The 14,494-nt window shown below is 40.5% G+C and overlaps 1 protein-coding gene and 1 long non-coding RNA gene across 8 annotated transcripts in view; one reads left to right on the forward strand and one right to left on the reverse strand.

The window, feature by feature from the left end:
• FYN (FYN proto-oncogene, Src family tyrosine kinase) overlaps positions 1-14,494 on the forward strand; it is a 141,923-nt gene that overhangs the window by 29,948 nt on the left and 97,481 nt on the right. The gene's annotated exons all lie outside the window — the stretch shown is intronic.
• On the reverse strand, positions 3,212-8,231 carry LOC309437601. Of its 3 annotated transcripts, none has more exons than XR_014183581.1 (3): positions 8,083-8,231; positions 6,088-6,256; positions 3,212-5,894 (listed from the first exon to the last, which is right to left on the reverse strand). It is a non-coding gene; the product is annotated as an uncharacterized lncRNA (long non-coding RNA). The 3 variants fall into 3 exon arrangements; XR_014183582.1 differs by having other exon boundaries at positions 3,212-5,979; XR_014183583.1 differs by having other exon boundaries at positions 3,212-5,979; positions 8,079-8,231.

Raw genomic sequence — 14,494 nt, forward strand, 5'->3', positions numbered from 1 at the left:
TCCCTGCCTTTTTTTGTTTGCTTGGGTTTGCTGCTGCTATTATGGGGTTTTTTTTGCTTGTTTGGTAGTGTTTTCCTTAATATGACTGGGGAAGCTTCTGAACTGCCACTAATAACAAACAGCTAAAACACTGGTTGTAAACTTAATCCTTTCAAATACAAATCTACCTTCCGCAAAACCACATAAGTCTTTTTAATTTTAATCAGACTATATCCCTGCCACTTTTTTTTTTTCTTTTTTTAATAGGAAGACTTTAAATTCTGGGAGGGTGTTGAAATGTAGCAAATTTGTAACAAAATGGATAAACTTTAGCCATGTTGCTTTCTTGGAATAAAATAGCTCTGGGGTTATTCCATCAAATCAGCCTTGTAGGTGAGAGAAACTTATAACATGGAAAAAGGTACGCCTTTTAACAGACCCTGAATGCGCATATGTTGCTTTCCAAGAGACTTGTGTTGCTTCTGCCACATTTTTCTTTCTTCCACACTTGCTTTGTTGTATCTTGCCTTTAATTATTTTTGAAATCCCAAGAAGCAGCTGTATCTGGACTGTATCTCATAGGATAGAGACACAGCAATGTCTTAGAGCTCTCTGAAGTGCTGCAGAATAATCTCTAAGAAGTAGAAATGAGAGAATATAGGCTTCAGTAGAAATTCCTTTCATCATGATATTCAGTGCTGCAGCCATCACATAACTGGCAAAATCAGGTCAAAACTGCCAGACTTGTGCTTTCTGAAAGAAAATTTTGTATAAAGCTACTGCTCCAAACTTTTGAAACAGAAGACTTTATAAACAAGTATCATTATAATTTATAATACAGAAAACAGTATTACAATAACTATGTTGCTTCAGACAGATTGTTTCAGAATTTTTCTTCACCTGATTTTGTAGTATTTGTGGTGCCTGAATAAAGTCTTTATTCTGACACTTCAGCCTCTAATCGTTAGGGAGATTCTAGCAATGTGCTTGCTAATGCACTCCTTGGTGCTGTCAGGCTCTTGCCTCGGGCTAGCTATTTGATTATTACCCCGTTAAAACCGAGGTGAGTAGTTCTGGCTTGGCTTAGCTGGTTCTGAGACATGTGACCAGAGCCACAGAAGAGGCTCCTTCTCCTCCTCTTCCTCTGCAGAGGGTGTGATGAGTTGGAAGGATGGGAGAGTGTGCTGTCTTCTGATGTGATGGCCCTGGGTAGAGCTGAGGCATCCACATCATGGGTGCATCGCAGCACAGATGGGTGAATAAGCCTCTGCTGCATCTCTTCTGTTGGTAGTCTTAACCTCCTAACCCTTGGGATACCAGCTGGGCAGAGGAGACAAAATTTTTGGTTAAATAGTGTATGGAGCTCGGGTTGGTGTCTCAGTGCAGAGGAGAAGCTGATCCCCTCTGTGCAAGGTGCAAACTGCTGGTGGAGCTAGAGACACCAGTAGGGTGGATACTGAGATTAAACTATAGTTGTGAAGGAAAACACTTGTGCAATACTGATTACTAGTTTGTAAAATAAAACAAGAGATGTGGCTGACTAGTGTGGTGCTTGATGTTGGACAAAGTGCTTCCCTTACCTGCCCACCAATTTTCTTATAAGGCTTTGTTTGTCATCCTGGTCATATCAATCTGTATTTTTTGAGGTCTCAAGTCATGGGAAATGAAATGAAATGAAGGGTTTAATTCCAGCAAGTGGTTGCTTCTTTGACAGAATTGGCTTTTTTTTATCTAGTGGTTCACATCAGGACACTGGGGAGCTCGGCTTCTAGTCTTCCTCCCAGTCAGCATCTCTGTGTCAGCATCAGCTTCTTTCTCCCTTCCTCCTGTGAATTTATTCAGACTAAATTTGTGTGTGGCTTTGGTAAAAGGGATAACAGTGTTTTCCACCAAACTCAAGGATTTGCTGAAGGTCTCTGCTTTCACTACAGATATCACTGGCAGCTGTAAGAGAGCTGGAATCATCTTGGCTACCAAAGCGATTCAGTAATTTATTTTGTGTGTTTCAGTAGCACCAATCAGAGCTGGATTTGGCCAAATTAAATTTAAATTCTGTTTACTTCTTCACCAGTCAATTGAAGCATGGGACTGCCTTCTGGGGGCTTGATGAGATTTCATTGCACAAGCCAGGAAGATGTCTCTTAATTGACTCTGGCCTCTAGCAGTTTGTTTTGGGTTGCTTTTCTAGTCTTCTCTCTGTGCCTGAGAATGCAACCTTGATCTTTTGCAACCTAAGCTGAGCCTCGCAGGCTGCACGCGTGTGAAATGCCACAACTTCAGAGGCATTCTTTTTGCCAAAATATCTGCTAGATTGCCCCATTTTTGTGTGACATAAGCATTTGTAAGTTTTTCAAGTATAAAACCTGTTGTGTACAGTGGATGTATTTGATTTGTTTCTTTTTTTGAGAAGAACTGCACTGGAGACTACCTTTATATTGTTGATGTGTAAGTTTTAATTTAGCAATATGTTTATTAATGGTTCCAGCTGGTTTTCTATTTTATTCTTGAAATTAGCACTTCAGGTGTTTTAATTAAAGCCTTTGGGATTTTTTTTTAGTTCTTTTTTTTTTTCTCTTTTTAGTTACAAATCTTTTGTATAAGTGTAAAACCTTATTTTTAACCTTTAAAGTACTTTAAGTGGTTGGTTTCTGAATCTGAGTTCTAATGAGTCAATATGATTTTATTTTTAAATTTGACCAGCAAGATGAAGAGCAATTCAATATTTTTGTTAAGCATGCATGAAGCTTTTGATTATTGCTTTCTTTCTATGTATTCTGATGAGGACAGTTTCATCCTTTTGGTTACTTCCAACTAGGAAATTAACTTCTAAGATATTTCCCATCGGTGCATGCGTGCAAGAAAAAAATTGAATGCAAAAGGTTTTGTAAAGGTGTTTTCAGCAGGATCTTTATTTAGTATTACTTCATTAAGTGAATGTTGGGAGCACTATTGACTTAAGAGAAATAAGATATTAGGAGGAAACAAGTTGCATGCTTGCAACTCATGGGTTTCTGAGCCTTGGGTAACTCCAAGCTCTCCTTCTGCAGTTATAACACAGGACAAAACTATGCTTGAGGATAGCTAACACACAATATGCGCTTTCTAGAACAAGTTCACAAGCTACCACCAGATACTACGTAGCGTTTGGAACTGTGAAGTCGTACTTCTGGCCCAAGGTTCATGAAATTTGGGCTGCACAGGTCATGTTTCCATCTACGAAGATGTCTGTGTTAAATGTTTTCCTTGTAATTGTGTTAGTGCAATCTGCATTTTAGGATGAAGGATTGGTTTGAAGAAGGCCATATTCTTCCCTCATTGTAAACAATGTTTCCTGATTAATCTGGATAAGGACTCTTGTTGTCTTTGTATGCATGTTCAGTTCAATTCCAAATGGCCATGACATTTGAAACTCCTAGATAAACTTGTATCTATCATCATTTACAATACATGGATTCAAGATCTAATCACTCACTTCTCTTAAGCTGCCATTGTTTGTTAGTCTCGCCCTGTGCTGGGTGTGTAATGTTAAGACTGAGCCCACTTTAAAATAGCCCAAAAGTAACTAGATACTTGATTTTGTTTAGTTTTCACTGTTTCACAGTGGCAGTAATCTAAAATCAAAACCCGATTTTATTTTTTTAGTGCCTCTCTGAATATAAATAGATAGCACAAGTTTCATTGCTTGGTAATGTGTCAAGTTGACATTTATCTCAGTGAAAACATAGAGGAGTCTCAGCTTTGTTGTGGTAAGGAAGCCAAAAACTTAACACTACTTAGCTCTGGAGTGACAAGAATAAGGATGGAAATGAGAATGAGCCCTTTTCTTTCCTTTTTTTTTTTTTTTTCTTTCCACAGAATATTCTGACACCCTGTTATGTGATTGTTAATGAAAAATAATCTTGCCACCATCTTTTTAAATTATTTTGGAGTTTAGTAATTTGGCCAAAATACATGCTTGTTGGACAACAGGACCTACCTGATGCTTGTACATGTGATGAGTTTCTGCTTGTCTGAACATAACACAGGAAATCAAAGTAGCACCATTAATAACTGCCTCATATCCAGTTCAGAACCAGTGATACTCAACTCCCTCGTGAATCTTCCTTCACAGCACTGAGGGAACTGTAAACCCTCCTGTGACAATGTCAGATTTGGTGCAGGCGATTACAAGTTGCAGCGTGATAAGCTGCCAGTGTTGGCTATAAGCTAAGCCTAGATTGTTTGATATCCTATTTTAAGTTTTTCTAACAAGATAAATCTGGAAATTGATGGGGAGCTTACTGAAGTTAATTTGACATCAGTGGGATTCCATCTGGGCATTTACAGAGCAATTTCTTTGGCAAAAAGGCCCTTCCGTGGTGTTCTTCCAGGGTACTTCTGTAAAAGCGGCGCATCTGTGGCTGCACATAATCATTTTCAGTCCCTTTACATGTGCTCTCTATCATGAATAGTTAACAGCTCTTTGTGTTTGCTGCGTGCACAGCTACATGTGCAGTGCTGTCGCTGGCTGCTGAAGAGCAGATTTCGAATGAAGCCCTTGGGTGTGTACCGAGAGCTCAGCTGCAGATGGGAAGTGCCTTTCCTGTGGAATTTAGATGAAAATTGCCATACGTAACATGTCATTGTGCAGTTCAAAAATCTAGATTAGGTTGTAATTGATAAAACAGAGATTGAATTTTTAAGTATATAATCTCGCTTGATCATATATTTCTTCCCAAAGCTCGGTGATGTCTGTTTATATTAAAGCATCCTCGTGAAATTTTTAGAGGAAAAATTAAATGGTGTTTTGACCATTCAGTGTGAGCCTAGGGTTGAAATATTACTGCATATTATTTCCTGCAAATTAATTCTCTGTTCATGTATGGGTGTGTAATGCTTTTTTTTTGTTGTTTGTTTAATTAAACATGTATCTAATTCTACAGTTGTTAATCTGTCAAGCTCCTGTTGGAATTTATAGCCATCTGATCAAGTAAAGGAGGGCTGGATAAAATCTCTTGTAAGGTCTTGAGGAAGTGCATGTCTAAGAGAAATCTTTATTTCTAATTTTAAATAGCATTGTAGTACCATGTAAGATTTTGATTATTTAGTGGCTAAAGTGTTTCCTCCCATTTTGATGGTGAATTGCTGTATCTGTTTAATTTTCCTTGGATCATTTCCTGTCCACAAAGACTCTATCTTTAATTCTCAGCCTTTCTAGTAAACACTCAATGGATAGGAAGTTATAGCTTCATAATAGACAACATCCATGTGGAAAATCTGTAAACATCCTTTTACATCCCTTTTTATTGAAATTTATTCATTAGTCATTCCTGCTACACTGCTTGCTTTGTGTGACAGCTCGGCCGGGCTGTGTGTGTAAGGTGGGAGCCTTCTGACTCTGTCAATGCATGAGACTAAAGCTGTACAGGGAAGGTGTATCGGTTTGAATGTTAAGGCGTTGTATGTAGCCTAAAATATAAACAGAATAACCTGTCTGATAGGCATTTTTTATGTCCAAAGGAAGAGCGTTGCACAAACACAAAAATTAATTACTGCCCTGGAAATACTTTTTTTCTTCATTATCACTTTTGGAAAAGGTTACAATCAGGAGTGGGATAAGTTGATCAACATAGATCTAATACCTCTAGTAGGCAACCTGAAACACAGTAAACTTTGTGCTGACCTGGTAGTCCTGTCTGTACGGAGCTCAGAATATTTTCCTAGTTTACAGCATGTTCTTTGCACACTGAAGAATATTGGTCTTAACCGATCAGGTCTCTGTCTCATGAAGATTTGTGCGTGAGATTCCTGCCACAGTGGGAATCCTGTTCCACTCCATGTCATGAGCTCCAGGAACCTCAGCACAGCAGTGAGGACCTCTGGGTCTGGGACCCCATGGCTGACCAGCCTGTCTGCTGAACCTGGTGTGCCTGGTCCTGGTCCAGAGGGAAAAACGCAGCACCATGAAGTAGCTGGAGGGTTTGTGCTTCCCTTCACCCACAGCTTCTCTTCGGTTTTGCCCTATTATACATCCAAGTGAAGAATATAGGAAATAAAATTCTGTCAAAAGCATGTGCTCAGTTGAATGTATCTCTTCATTGCTTATCGATCAAAACAAACAGATATTACCTCAGTCCAGATGATCTTTTTCCGTTCCTCCTAGCATAATTTCTCATTCTTATTTGGTCCAAAAGTTGAGGTTTATTTTCAAGAAATTCATGTGTATCTGTGTGTACATAATATATTAATGACTTCATCATCTGCTTTCTCATAGTCACTGGCTTCATTATAATGGCCCCTAGGAGAGATGCACAAAAGATTCTGCCTGAAGTTGTTTGAATTACAACTTTAAGGCCTGAAAACTGGATGGGTTTTGGCTTCTAATTCTGGATACCTTGCTGTTGACGTTTGTGTTTTTAATTAGTTTGTCAAAGTGATGGTGAGGCTATTTTTACTAAGAAACCTCCAAATCCTTTCAGTTTGGGGGGTGAAAGGTGTCTTATTTCCTTTCCCTCGTGACTTCTAATCTCACTTCGTAGCCTATAAATTAGTGGCAACCTCAGAGGTGGCTGATGTAACTTCTCTGGAGCCCAACAGCATCAGTCTTGAGGCAGTCACGTCCTCTCAGGTCAGGGAATGTGACCATTGCTTCTGCATCTCTCCTGTCTCATGCTAGCCACAGGGCAAAGGAGTGTGTTGCCTTCATCCCGACTGAACTGGGATTGTCAATTTGTCGTGTCTAAGGCCTGAGGATCACTGCATCCCTTCATCTGCTGAACTCATCTGAATTGGTTTTTAATTATTGTTTTCAATATCTGCATGGTCTCCAGGGAAGATGACGAGGACATAATCTCAGGTCAGGCCTTATTGTGCTGCTGTAGTGCAAACCAAAGGAGGTAACTTCTTCAGCCTACATGCCATAAAAAATAGCTTTTCTTTGGAGAGCGCTCTCAAATCTCAGATGTCTGCTTTTCTCTTCTTCCCTTCCTGTTTCACTTTCATGCTTGTACCCTGTATAAAATACCTGTATTTCTGCATGTGTGCTTGGGGAAAAAACAAGCATTGCTTTCCCAAAACCTTTTGGGTAGCTGATATAAGGAAGGAAATGGCCCGATTTGTGTATTTGAATTACTGACACAGTCTCCAAATACCTCAGATTGCCAAGTGAGGAAAGTCTGCAATGAAAACTGTTTCAGTGAAAGCATTACTTCAGAGAGCTAATTCTTTCAAATAGATAAACCGTGAAGAATCGCAGGTAATCCCTATTGATGGGTCTAATATTATTGGTGAGCTAGGAGCTTGGTCTTTTAAAAGTGAATTCTGACTGTCCTTTCCATAAAGTTCACTGTAATGCAAAGTGTCATGTTGTTCATTTTTATCAAGAATTAGCATTTTCTTCATGTTTTGTGCTTTCCATGATTCAAAAGAAGTACAGCTGTTTGTTTGTTTGTTTGTTTTCCCAGATAGTGTTCCATTTTCATTCCTGTATGAACTAGCAGCCAAAGAAGATTCTGCAAGTCTCCTGTTTCCTAGCCTCATTTGGAGCTAGGAAAAAGGAAGCAAATCTAAAGCTAGCCCAATTTTGCCACCATTCTTTGCTCTGATATTGACAGTCCTACACATCCTTATATGTTTTTTCTTTAAAACAACAAATAATGAATGCCCTTTTCCATTTACTTGAATGCTATTAAGTAGAATAAAAATCGGATAAAGATGCATAGATCAGTATCCCATAATAAGTTGAAAAATAATAATTTTAAAAAGCACAAAAACATTTATTTTTGAGAACATTTCCTATGTATTTTTCATCTTGAAAATAAAGGACTCTGCAGCTTGTATTACATGAGTCTATTAATAATCTAGTGAGCTTCTGATGAACGTACAATTGATTAGTATCCTGTGGTATTTCCTTAGCAAAAGCTGGACACAGAGCTGTTACAGTAACTGAGGTCTTGTCCATACCTGAAAATAATACTGTGTCATTCCATGGTTTGTTAGAAGGGATAGTGAACATGGTTTTGCATGTGCCTATATTAACTGTTAAGCTGAAGTTGCCATAACTGTGTTCAGTCCCGTGAAATGAAGCTGATGTGTTGAAATAGTAATATTCTGGGTAATACCTACTCATGCTTGAAGATGCTCCACCCTGCATGGCAGCATTCACTGTAACTCTTCTGTGCTCAAGTAGGAGACTTTGGTGTACGAGGTGTCACTCCGTCACCACAATCAAACACTGATCTGTCTCCATCCCATGCAGTATCACTTGTGCAGAGTTGCCTCTTGGCTATCAGTTGGCCCAACTGTAGCACTGTAGCATGTGACTTTCCCGTTGCAGATGACTTATTTCCTGTACAAAATATTAAAGCTGGCTTGTGTTGCAATGTTCACCATGCAAACGATGAACAAATGTTCCAAAGAAACCACTTGTATACACTTTACACAGAAAAAAAGAAGCACATTGGAGATAATTTCTATAAAGTTGCCATCCTACGCACAGCTCTACTACTGACTGTTGAGCAAGTCACAGTAACTACGTGCAAGGGTGGACTTGGGGGTAGAGGTAGAGAAGAAGCACTAGAATAAAAGCTCAGATCTCATGGCACGTGGTCAGTATCTGAATTAATCATATCTATCTATCTTACTTCTTCTAGAGCAACTGCAGAGCAAGAGATAATGGAGCTGAAAGCAGCAACTCCTAACTAGAAACAAATGTGGTTGCTGAAAAGAAAGAGGTGATTGTTTAAAGGCAAAGCTGTATGAAGACAAATCTGCAGATAGGAGTTCATACTGGCTACTGATTTTTAAACTGTAAAAGGAAACTAGTGGATAAATGATAAAGATTGTCTGTTTCTGTGAAACAGCTCTCACTGGTAGGCGTGAAGGGAGTCAGCTGCCATTACACTCCTGTGTAGGAGCTTACAACTGATGGTGCAATAACAGTAGCTATCTTGAGAATCATGTGGCCTTGAGGAAAAAGAGGTAATTGCTTCATGTCTTTGGCTCTCCTTCTGTGCAGTCGTGCCTTTTGCGGTGCTGCTCAAGAATCTGCTGCTTGGGTGTGAAGGGAAAGGGCTGTATGACATGCAGTGCCTTGGCAGCACAGGTCACTGTCCCGTATAGGAGATCTGCATTTCAAGGCAAGCCAGTTTGGGTGCTAGTAGGGACACATTCAGTGTGTAAATAATCAGAGAGCAAATTAGGTTCTTATTCTGACTGCACAAATGTGTCTCGTGGGACATTCAGATGGGTTTTAAAGATTTTGTTCTTCGCTAACTACCTCTTCCTGTACCAGCCTTCTTAAGAAACAAGGATGCTTATGGTTTTAATCTCTCATTGATTAGGGGGCACCCAAAGGTGGTGCCATCACAAAGTGACCTGTGCTTCTCAAAGCTGTTTGAGAAAAGTGCCTGGAAAAATCCACCCTCATTCAAATGCCAGGTTGTATGCCTGGGGTAACTAAACACTTTTTTGAAAATGAAAATAAGTCTACTTCTTTTAATGTTTTAGAGCTGTTTTGCATAGATATCAAAGTGCTTCATAGACTGGGTGTGCATTGTTATCACGGAATAGAGTAATTTCATAACAACTTCTTAAGTGGGATTTTGTTAGGAGATACCCATAACTTACATTTGAGGCTGTGAGGAAGCATTAGACCAGCAATTTTAAACAGTGCAAGTTCTGTTTCCCCAGGATATATATATAGTTAATAGGTTTGGGTTTGGGTTTTTTTGTTGTTGTTTTTATTTCTGCCATGAAGCCTTATAGGCAGACTGAAGCCTTGAGTTTTTATTATCTGATGTGGCTGACGAAAATCACATGTGTGAAAACCCAAATTATTTGCCCTTTTCCAGTATTGGTCTTGAGAGCTGGGCAAACACATGGACTATGAGATTCTTTGGATACTTAATGGAGTATTTTCCTTTTTTGGGGACACCATGTTCTGTTAGGAACAATGAGATGCTCAGGTGCTTTCAGTGAGATCTTGCCGTCAGTAGAAATTTCCCCTGCAGCAGCACTCCAGTAAAACTTTTGAAACTGGAAGCTCTTCTCTTTCATGAGATATCTGGACCAACTTACTGAATTACAGGTAAGAGAGCATTGTGTTGCTAAAGTTGTTAGTGCCCTATGTGAGCCCTGGGTTATTCTCCTTCTCCCTCTACTATCCTGCAAACACACAGCTGGGAGAATTGGTAGTTGGCATCTCAGATACTGTGTAGTATCTTGGAGAGGAATGGTTTGAACAGTTTGTTCCACTCCTCTGCCTTTTGCTCCTAAAGAAACATTGACCCTTAACAGTTTGTCAAGGTATGTCCACTCGCAAGGCTGGAAACTTCATTATTTTCTTTCTCAGTGAAAGGTAACTGATAACTGCTATTCCTCTCTCTCCGGCACCAAGCTCAGGTAATCGTGAGCACCTAAATTCCCCACCTCAAAACAGGTGGGGCTGTTCAGTGAGTTGCCATCCCCATGGGTTGCAGAAGCCTATTTAAGGACTACCCGACTGTGTTTTGTATGCTCTGCTGAAAGTGGCGAGGCCCAGAGGATGTCATTTTTGGGTGCATTGAGGAACCTTTAGAGTGACTACAGATACAGATAGCATATGCACCCACTGACCTTGCTGTTACTAAGTGATCTTCCTCTCCCGAGCACACATGACTAATCAGAACAACAGAGAGCTTCAGGGAGGAAAGCTCAAAGGGAAAGAGAAAGTGGACTGACACAGATGTTCCACAAGCTGAGAGGTGCATGGTCACCCATGTCAATCAGGTTACAGATAATGAAAGCTGCTTTGTTTTACATGCATGCATAAATCTAATAGCTGCTTGCAATTGTGCTAGCTGTGTGGATGGGTGTTTCTAATGCAGATTACATTCAGAAATACAAATGCCAAATATTTAAAATCCTTCTTTTCAGCTGCTTGTGCATACCACAGACTTTCTCATTTTCTATTTAAATAGGAAGTGTGATCTAGTTATTTTGTCCCATTCTCTTTCATGGAAGTAAGGCAGCAAAGTTGAAAGAACATGTGATTACTCAAAAAGTTGGCTTCCCTGTTAAAGCTGCAGGGCTAAAGCCAAGGAGGTACTTAAGGATTTAAACTTACATTGAATAGGATTTAAAAGCCAGATTCCTAAATACTTTTTTTGGATTTGTCCCTAAATCTTTCAACAGTCGCCATGTTAATCTTCACAGTTTGTCACAGCTGAGAAAGCTATGCACTATCTTTCTGTATGAAAGCACAGAGATGAGAGCAAAAGAGTGCACAAATTGAAGGGAAGCCATGAAATTGTTAAGACTGCTTTTAGCTACCCCGAGGTGAAGTTTTCTGTGCTTTTTGCCCAGAAGCCTGGGGAATGGAAGAGGAGGTGAGGCCAGAGTCTGTGTCCTCAGCAACATGGGCTTTCTGTCAAAGCCTCATGCAGTCACCAACCTCCACAGAGCAATGAGGCGAGAGTCATTGCCAGCACTGGTCACTGGTGTTTGCAAAGGGGACCTGCAGCTGGCACCACCTGCATCAGCATCCATCCGTCCGTCCAGAGGGATGTGCCAGCTGCTCCCTCCTCAGAAACCACTTACTCCTCTGAAGAAGCAAGGTAGTGGTTTTGTAGTGGGACTGAGTACTTATCTGGAAGAAAATGGTGGCATGAAATAGATGATGCTGTAACCTCATCTTCAAGGAACTGATTGTCAAAGCGCTCATATCAACCTATGGGGGCTATGCCTTACTATATTGCCTGACCAGAGTCTGGGTATTTCTTGCTGCTTGAGGTTCTGCCTTGTGACTATTCAGGGCATGTGCACACACGTATCCTGAGATACAGCTGCTGGACTCTTAGTTATGAAGGGTGCAGTGCTGGAAGGACTCTGTAGAAAGTCCCACCACATCTCCCAGAGAAGAGACTGACTTCATTATTTCCAGAACCCATGTACACTTTCAACCTGCTGGTTTTTACACCTGCTGCCAGCAGTGCCTCCGTGCCCTGGTCCCCACCAAGGAAGCTTTGCACAGATCTCTGCCGAACCACTTGTAGAGCAGATGCTACCAGTGGTAGGCTGCTTGTGTCACTGTGTGAGGGAGGAGCATTGGTGGAGATTTTTGTGTGGAGATACTTCTGCCCCACACATACCTTCTTCACTGCCCCTGGAATTTCCCTCCAGTAACCAGGCAGTATCACATGGCATTGACTTACACTGAAATTACATTTCCTTCACCTTCTGTTAAGGACTTCCTTCTGCCACCCCTAGGTTTTTACCCCATACTTCTTTCTCCACAGTTTAAGATCTCTTCTGAGGTTCCTCTCCCCCTTCTTGGGTTTTTGTAACTAGTATTTCTACTGAAGTGCTGGAAGAGGAAGGGGATGACCAAAAACATTGTCTTTTTTTTTTTTTAATTGCATTCCCTTCAATATCTAAAATATTCTGACTCACACCAGGACCACTTATTTTCATAAAAACATTGGTATCTGTGAGAAAAATCAGTCAATCAAAATCTAGACAAAGATTATGCTTTGGATGCTTTTTCTGAGCACCCTCCAGCAAAGTGAGTCTCTCCTCTGTGAAGAGCACAAGGAGAGCTGTCAGGCGGGCAGAAGAAGCTGAGGCTGGGCTAACTGTCTGCAGTCCCTGCTGAGAGCCCCTGTGCCTGCCCTGGGGGTGTGCATGGGACCTCGTACATCAGCCACACTCTGAGCAATGGTGCTAATGGGCAAGGGGTCTTCCTCAGCTGGGCATGGCCCTGTCATGGGTGTTCTCTGGCTTCAGAGCTGGTGAGCAGCGTCCCTGGCAGAGAGGTAATCAAAGGGGTCGTCTGGAAAAGCACCTGGGTTTACTTTTCTGGTATATGCTGGGGTTTGCTTTTGCTCAGGGTTTTGGGCTCATTTTCTTTCTCTTTCAATAGTTTGCTTTGCCTTAGGATTCAGACCACTATGGTAGCTTTACGATGAAATGAAAGGTTGCAGTTCATGTCTGAGGTTTTCAAACAAAAAGGTTAAATGGTTTATTTATCCCTTTTACCTTTCCAAAGGCCTGCAATATATTTTCACTAAGGTGTTGTATTTCATGTCAGAATATAATACTTGTGATGCAGCTTTTGTGGTGGATTCTCCTACTCTCTGAAAAAGTACCTCTTCCATTTGACTGACAGTAGGAAGCAGCTGTATGTGCTTAGTGGTTTTTCCTCTGTCTGTGGGAGCCTGCTCCTATAGAAATGAGTGGGTGTCCTGGTTTCGGCTGGGACAGAGTTAATTTTCTTCCTATTAGCTGGTATAATGCTGAGTTTTTGATTTAGTGTGAAAATAATGTCGATAACGCACTGATGTCTTAGTTGTTGCCAAGCAGTGCTTACATTAAGTCAAGTGTCTCATCCTGCCCAGTGGTGGGGGACTGGGAGTGCACAAGAAGCTGGGAGGGGACACAGTTGGGACAGCTGACCCAAACTGACCAAAGGGATATTCCACACCATATGACATCATGCTCACTATATAAAGTAGGAGGAAAGTTAGCTATGTAGCCACTGCTTGGGAGCTGGCTGGGTATAAGTTGGTAGCTGGTGAGCAATTACATCGTGCATCAATTGTTGCATATATTGTTTTAGTGTTGTCATCATCATTATTATTATTTCCCTTTCTGCCTTGTTAAACTGTCTTTGTCTTAACCCATGAGTTTTCCCCCTTTTTTTTTTTTTTTCATGATTCTCTCTCCCATCCCAATGTGGGGGGGCAGGAAGGAGTGAGCAGCTGTTTGTGGTGTTTAGTTGCCTGCTGGGTTAAACCACAACAGTGGGATTTTTCCTGTTGATGTTGGCAGGAAGGATGATCAGACAAATGCAAAGCTTCCACTCTAGGAGTCCTTAGGAGTCCTTAGTAGTGTTGGTCCTTTTGATGTAAAGCATCTGGCCTTGTTCCTGTGAAAATCCTGCTCCATTAAAATCCCTGGCAATGAGAGTGGTGAGTTCTGGGTGCAAAATGATGACAAAAAGCACATTTCTCCTCTGTGGCAAAAACTTTGAAATTGCTGGCACAAAATGATTATCATTAGAAAATCTAAAAGACAGGGGGTGTAAAAACCTGCAAGAGGGGAAAACCACACATAGCTGATGAATATTGCATCATGTGAACACTGAACGGCATTAAGTGGGCTTTGAAGAAGAAAAAAAACAAAAAACAAAAAACAAAAAACAAAAAAAAAAAAAAACAAAAACAAAAAAAAACCACAAAAAACACAAACAAACAAACATCAGGAGCACTGAAGGTTTGGCTGAAAGTGGGTATAGCACTGACATTCCAGAGATTTAGTACCTCTGATTTAACTTGCTCAGTTCACCCAGATCTAAAGTATAGAGTTACAGCTTTTTAATGCAATGTGAAAGATCAGTTTTCAAGTTTAAAAAAAAAAAAAGGTATCTTTTTTTTCCTTTCTAACTGGTATTCATTTAATGCTTTAATGCCAGCTTATTTTGTGACTATGGATGTGTTTAATAAAATTTCTTCATATGCTTGAGGAAAAAAACAGAACTTGTCAAAGTTCATCTGTGAAA

This window comes from Streptopelia decaocto, assembly GCF_964273445.1.
Source record: "Streptopelia decaocto genome assembly, chromosome: 3".
Taxonomy (NCBI): domain Eukaryota; kingdom Metazoa; phylum Chordata; class Aves; order Columbiformes; family Columbidae; genus Streptopelia; species Streptopelia decaocto.